Raw genomic sequence first — 7,678 nt, forward strand, 5'->3', positions numbered from 1 at the left:
AGCATCTAACTTAACTTAAATGTCAATTTGGTTAGCATCTAACTTAACTTAAATGTCAATTTGGTTAGCATCTAACTTAACTTAAATTGTCAATTTTGGATAGCATCTAACTTAACTTAAATGTCAATTTGGTTAGCATCTAACTTAACTAAATTATCAATTTGGATAGCATCTAACTTAACTAAAATGTCAATTTGGTTAGCATCTAACTTAACTAAATGTCAATTTGGATAGCATCTAACTTACCCATGTATGGACGCGTTTTTTTAACTTACATGTAATTCCAGAACATAAAGAACAGAATATGTTCCTTGATTTATCAAAAATAGGCAAGCTCGAGCTAGCACCTCTCCACACTTTTGATATTCCATCAATGCCTTTTCTGTTTACACAACTTGTGATAGGCACAGTTTTAGGCCTGTTGGATGTTTACACAACTTCTGATAAACATAGTTTTAGACCTGTTGGATGTTTACACAACTTCTGATAGGCATAGTTTTAGGCCTGTTGGATGTTTACACAACTTCTGATAGGCATAGTTTTAGGCCTTTTGGAATCATACATAATTGCAAACCATATTTTTCGTGATTTGAAGTAAAATAAAATCGTGACGATGAAGAATACACCAAGTTAAATTTGGTTTACAATACAGTATATGGCATTTATAAATGCTCAACCGCTGACAAACGGGGTTTTTTCTCAATCAAAACCAGGAACAGACGAATTAGTATTTTTCTTCAGATACAAAGGTTACTTATTTACACCATTACCGCCATTGAAAAGTTTGAGTGTCTAATTTTACTTCAAGATAAAAATATTGAAAATAATTAATTGCGTCCCGAAAAAAAATTCGTGGCACTATGTTCTATATGGAATGAAGCACTGGTTGCACATATACCAAAGGCAAAATAAATTATTTTAAACATGTATTATCTTTTGTGTTAATTAGACATATCCATACACGATTAAACACCATTATTGTTTAAATAATAAGTATTGTTTATGCTATGTCGGCGGTGGAGTATCTTTAATAAAATAAAAATCTTTAATCTATCATACATATGAAAAGCGTGAAGGCTTAGTTCAGACCTTAAAGGAAAGTGTTCCTGTCAACAGACATTTTCGATTGTATAAATGTTGAATATCCTTGTGATGGAATTTAAATAGAAAAAGCAAAACTAAAATAAATCTGCGATCGATCTCTAACGTTTTCCCAGCTGCCGCTGTTCTTCGGGAGATGTTTATTTATGTTGAGAATAAACATCTCCTGATTATCGGCGGCAGCTAGGAAAAGGTTAGAGATCGATCGCAGATTTGTTTTAGTTTTGTTTTTTCTATATATACATATATATATATGAACAGTTTTATGTGTTTGTTGACATTGGACAAGGAAATCAAATGGATAAATCATTTCTATTATGAATTACGGAAGGACTTCAAGACAGAACAAAATGATAAAATATGTAGACTACTGATGGTTGGGAAATACACGCTCTATACAAGTAAAGTATGAAGGGAAACCATAAAGAAAATGAGGCTAAGTAAAATTCGAAATAAAAAGGGATGAACGTTTAAAGACCCACTACCTTTCCGAAACGGGTTTTAATTTTTAAAAAGGGAATGTAAAACGAGATCGATAATTTTGTAGAGTCGCAAAAGTTATTGACTAACCGTTGATACCACACTCACTCATTTTTACTAAAATAAGAAAAATGTTATTTTTCATAACGCGGGTCGTCTTATGTTTCCTGCCGTCGTCCTAAATACTGCGCGGTAGTTAAATATGACTGTGCTGGATTGCAATACAGCGAAATGAATCCTCACTGTTAACATAGATTGCGCATATCGTTTGTGGAGCATCTTTAAGTAGTCAGGAAGAACTTTAAGAAGCGCTTAATTCAAGTTGATGTTAGTTCACGAAGAGGTCGATAAGCCCAGCAGATAGGTGCATACGATAAACAATTGTAACAACATGTATTGGAATATAATTTAATATGGAGAATGACAAAGCTTTTTCTTGGTCAGTAAATTAAAATTATCATAGAAATCACCTAAAAGTATACTGATAGAATACAATTACCTTTAAAAGTTATTCTGGAGTAAAACGCGGTCAAAGGTTGAGACATTACAGTGAGTAGTGAAACGCTCCTCCCTATCTGTCTTGGGAACGACTCCACCAATCAGATAATGTATTTCTCAAATTATGGTCTACGTATTGACCACTACTAATGGGTCATTAAATTTTCATACATAAGATAAATAATTAGCATTAAAAGCAAGCGACAGTCTGCCGTCGGCCATTGCTGGTTTCACTTGAAACGCATCCGGACATGCTAGCCACGTGGATTGTGTCAAAATGACGATTTAAACTCAGAATCAAGAAGAACTTTTCATATGTTATTCACTACCAATATTTACCAACATTTTGAGAATTGCAATTCTTGCAATGCATATGTTTTTATTTTACACAACAAAATATGAGCTCAAAATGAATTTTGGCAGTACAACCAAAAACAATTTAAGTACGCTTAAAGTGCAATGAATTGTGTACATATGATCAGACCATGAAGTCGCGTTCTGGTCTACAGTTTCATCTCGCATTTTCACAGTGATATACAGATATGTTTTCATCAAAACATACATAAAACATAAAAACAAGCACTTTCACAGTGCAAAGTTTTGTTTTGTAATGAAACTAATATTTATAAAGCACCATACAGTTTTGTGTGTCCATTTGAATGATATCCACAGCTTTATTCATCAAACCTTATGTTTTCCAATAGATTACTGAAGGGAAAAAGCAACAAGTCAGAATTTTCGCCCAGCTACGGCACTATAACTTTAACCTTGAAGCATATAGGTATAATTTGTCATTGAATATTCGTATCAAGAATAAAACAGTGAAAGTTGTGAGCAATTTAATAAACGTCTTTGCTTTACCGCCCTAAATGAAAATGTACTATCAAAGTTGGTGACAAAGGAAGCGTCTGATTGTATGTTAAAGTAAGGATAGTAGTATCGTTCAGAATTTGAATGCAATTTTTCGGAGGTAAACCATATAAGCATGTTTATCATTAGATCGCCTCCATTTATGCCATTTTTACTTTGTTTAATTTACGACCGCAATATAAAAAAAATTGTTTGCTTCAAATCCGGTCAAAACACATCATTGAATATAAATTTTGGGACAGAAACAGAAAACTAACCTGTTGTATTTGTACATTTTATCACATATTTTCTCTACAAACTGCTCTACAAATCCTACAAATACGAATTACGCGTGAATAGTGAGGCCTACGGTTAACCAACTGTTCAAAGACGTGATTTAAAAGTATCACGGGATTTAACGTGGGATAAAACCTTAAACCTTCAGTCAAAATCCTGTAATTCCCTTCTAATTTTTTATCTAAATCTGCTATTTTGAGTCTGCTGTTGTCATCACATTATCGCTGCCTATACACTTATTAATTAGTCATGCACCACGGTAAAATGTTCATTTAAAGTTTTATTTGCCGTTACTTGGCAAAACTTTGACATGTTATTTTTTTCTTCATTAGTCTATTGAAAACCATCACGTTTAATGAATTAAGCTGTAAAAATCATTCAAAACTTCATATGCCTTATAAACGTTCGTGACAACACAGAAATCATGTAAACAGTAAGATTTTTGTTTTCATGCCTTGTTTAGATGGAAACATACCTGCAGAAATCACTTTGCAATTACTAATAACACTGTAAAAATGTGAAATGAAATTGAAGACCAAGATTTGGCTTCATGATCTGACCGTAGTTACCCGTTTCACTTCACTATAGATAAAATATAATGATATTCGGCAGTACCGCGCAAATTATTTTCTGCTGTTATTTGTATTTTAAAAAACTTTAAATGCATCGAAAGTACTGTAATTCACACAATGTTGGTAGTTTTCGGTGATGGAAACTATATCAAAAGCTGATCTTGGTTCATGGTTATGACAAATACGGAACATATAACTTTAAAAAGGAATTGTCAAAAATATGTTAACACACGGTATCAATTTATATATTATTTCAAATAAACATTTATTTTTTCATTAAAGAAAACGCAATCCTTTTAAAGTAAGTTCTTAAAATCCATTGATATTGTATAGTATATGCATAAATTCGATAGTAACATAAATGATATATCTATTTTTAGATTTAATCATGTTTAATATAGAGCGTCATCGTGTACTTATTATTTCGATTTCAATATTCAGTGCATCCTTGATGCTCAAGGGGTTACTATAACTGACGTTTTATCCACCCCTGAACAATATCAAAGTAAAAATGAGGTAGCCCAGGAGAAAAAATCTGAATCAGTCATACGCCAGACAGAGCGACACCCAACTTCAAAGCCACACAGTCAGCCACAGTGTACCGTTATACGACTCTTTAGATTTACATAAAAGGACTAAATTACCTATTCTGTTCTGTTGCATACAGATTTACTATAAATTAGTCCAGGGGGTGGATATTACGTCAGTTATAGTAACCCCTAGAGTATCGAGGCTTCATTCAGTGCATCAGCACCACTAACCAGGGCGATGACGTCATATCACCACGTGACCTTGGGTAGGTATTTATCAGAAGACAATTTTTTACCAACAGGTAGAATCGTTCAGTGTAGGTTGCTGTTGAACCATTGAATAGCTAAAAGTGTTAAAAAAGAACTAAGGACCCATTTATGTTGGCTTACATATCGAGTTATACAAAGTTTTCAAAATAAAACTATATGTATAGATTTAAATGTAGCTTCCAGCTTTAAATATTCTCACAAAGGCCAAGAGTCTGTTTTTATCACATAGGTTGACATTCTGTGTCGATGTATACGTCATATGTCTGACAATGATAAAACGGAACTGAGAAGTTTCTGTTTATCAAGGCCCCTAGCTACAAACCTGCTCTGTTTCCGCTTATATTACTCACTGACGAGAACAGGTAGACATTTGTGGGTTTTAACTCTAGTCACGTGCTCGAAAAGTTATTTAAACAGAAAAAGTGCCGCACGATTAAATGTAGCGATAAATGATATATTCACCTTAACATAGTATTACCTAGGAGACAAGTATGGGACGACTCTTAAATTGAATATTCATTTGATAACATTTTAAAAAGGGTTTCGATTTTCAGTTACATTGATGGAACAATCTTAAGAAAGGGTTTTTGCAAAACGTTTTTGAAGATAAATCTTCTATACGATGCTTAAGATACTTTTTTTTATCATTTTACTTCAAAATGCAAGATAAATCATTGGAAGTCAATTTATTACTTTTATTACTGGTATGACTTCATAATAACTGCAAATCAACTTTATTTGGTGACGAATTATTTTCGCATATGCATGCCAAATTGCGATTTGTAAAAAGAGTGTAGCCGTCATTTAGAGTACATACATGTATGGATATTTGAAAGATTATCCTTCCTGTAATAACTAACTAGAATAAAACAGTACTACTTAAGTGAAATAAAGCCCTGAGATAGCTCAATATGACTTGTTCGATATGCATTAGGCCAAATATATTGAAAGTATTTGATTTTGCTCATTTGTTGCGCTGAATATTGATGCATGCTGCACACAATCATTTGCTGAATTGGAAACCCAGCTATTACGTCATTTGCGTCATTTCTTGTATGCGATGGGATACAGGAGTGCCATAGAAAAAAACCCCGATATATTTCGAGTATCTTGCAAATACAATGTACCTAGGCAGACTTGGGAGTTCTGAAACTGGCCCCAGTTTATCATTAACTTCAGAGTGAAACACAAACTTAGTTTAAAAGAATTATAGAGGTATAGGGCACTTAAGTTTTTGTTTAAAGCCAGTTGGATTTTAAAAAAAAAGAGATGTTCATTTTTTTTGCCGAAAATCGGAACAGAGATGAACAGCAAAGAGTAGAATCTGTTACAAGATTCAGTCGCCATAGACTTATAATACCTAAATTATATAATACTGTCATGGGATTCTGTTTTTGTCATGCATATATCATTGCATTTCCTAAGAGGAAACCGAATATATTGTATAACTTTTAACTGCATTTCTCTTATTATCACATTAATCGATATATATGCTTTTTATAAACCCCCTCCCCTCTTTATCCGTAACGAAGGGGATATACTGGAACAGCTTGTCTTTCTGTCCGTAAAACAGATTGCTCGAACAAGTCCTCCCTGGCTGCTGAATCAATTTCAATCATATGTTGCATCAATATTGGGGACCATGTGTAGATGTGCATGCATGCTTTCGTTTGTCGACATTTTGGTTGCCATGGTTACGAGGTCACGATACACAGGATTCAACATTTGTTCGCACAGTTCCCCTTTAACAACTTGATCAAAGAATTTCAGTTTAACTTCGCATTAATGTTGGGAACCATGTTAAGATGTGCATGTATGGTTTCGTTTGTCGACAGGATTCAACATTTGTTCGCACAGTTCCCCTTTAACAACTTGATCAAAGAATTTCAATTTAACTTCGCATTAATGTTGGGAACCATGTTAAGGTATGCATGTATGGTTTCGTTTGTCGATATTTTAGTTGCTGTGGTAGCCAGGTCACTAGTTTTGTTGGGGGTTTACATTAGTAATCGGTTTACAGTTCTAGGTAATTCAGATAACATTAACTTACTTGTGTGCCAACAGCCCTCATCGTCGTTTTGTCTAAGCAAAACCGGTCCTGATTAGTGAAATTGTTTCGCTGCTTACCAGAAATTGCTTTTTTAAACCGTTTAAAACTTTTAATTGTGAATAGTGATTTTAAAATATACATAATGTAAAATATCACCTCGTTGCGCAACAAGAAGAGGATCAAGGATGAAACCAAATATAGATCGGCCTTACAAGTCCAGGACTTACAACGGCTGGAAAACAGTGTGAGCAGTGTGAACTTGTTTGGCGGTACAAAGAAAGCTATTACCGTATAAATAAGAAAATAATAATATGTCGTAGATTTAGGTTTCTTCAACAACTAGAATGATTAATTTAATGTGAAGTGTAATGCAAGATTTGTAATGTTTTTGTTTTGTTTGTTTGTTGTTTTTTGTTTTTTGGTTTTTTTTTTTTTCGTTTTTTTTTTTGTGTGTGACTGTTTTCAGTATATTTTATAAAACAAGACAATTTAGCGTGATCAATAATCCTAACTTTGATGTTTGATTTTAATTAGAATAAGAAATTAACAAACAATAAACGATACTTCGAGATGCAAAATTAGCTTTATTATAAATCCGATACTTTCTGGTACTCCTACTAAATCACAGTTCTATGATAATTTATTATTAATTATGCCATTTCGTTGTAACTTAGTGTTTTTCTTATTTAAACATATGTTGTTGTTTTTTCTGTAAGAGGAAATGTTTTGAATATAATAAATGATGTAGAAGGAGTTTTTTCTTGTCCTTAATTTAGATCCATCGATAAAAATAAAATAAGCATTAATAGCGGGAAAACCCTATGACGATGACTGTATATCCTATTGACGTACATGTATACATAGCTTTATACATCAGTTATAGTTCCCTCTCCTTTGCATTTAACCGATTTGGTGTGCATCACAATTAAGGTGACAGTTATTTCCGCATGCGTGAATCACGCTTATAGTTTGACTGACATTACTGAAGATTAGTGATGTAACACTGTATGGATGGTTATAGACAAATTATT

This window comes from Argopecten irradians, chromosome 10 (genome assembly GCF_041381155.1).
Source record: "Argopecten irradians isolate NY chromosome 10, Ai_NY, whole genome shotgun sequence".
NCBI lineage: Eukaryota > Metazoa > Mollusca > Bivalvia > Pectinida > Pectinidae > Argopecten > Argopecten irradians.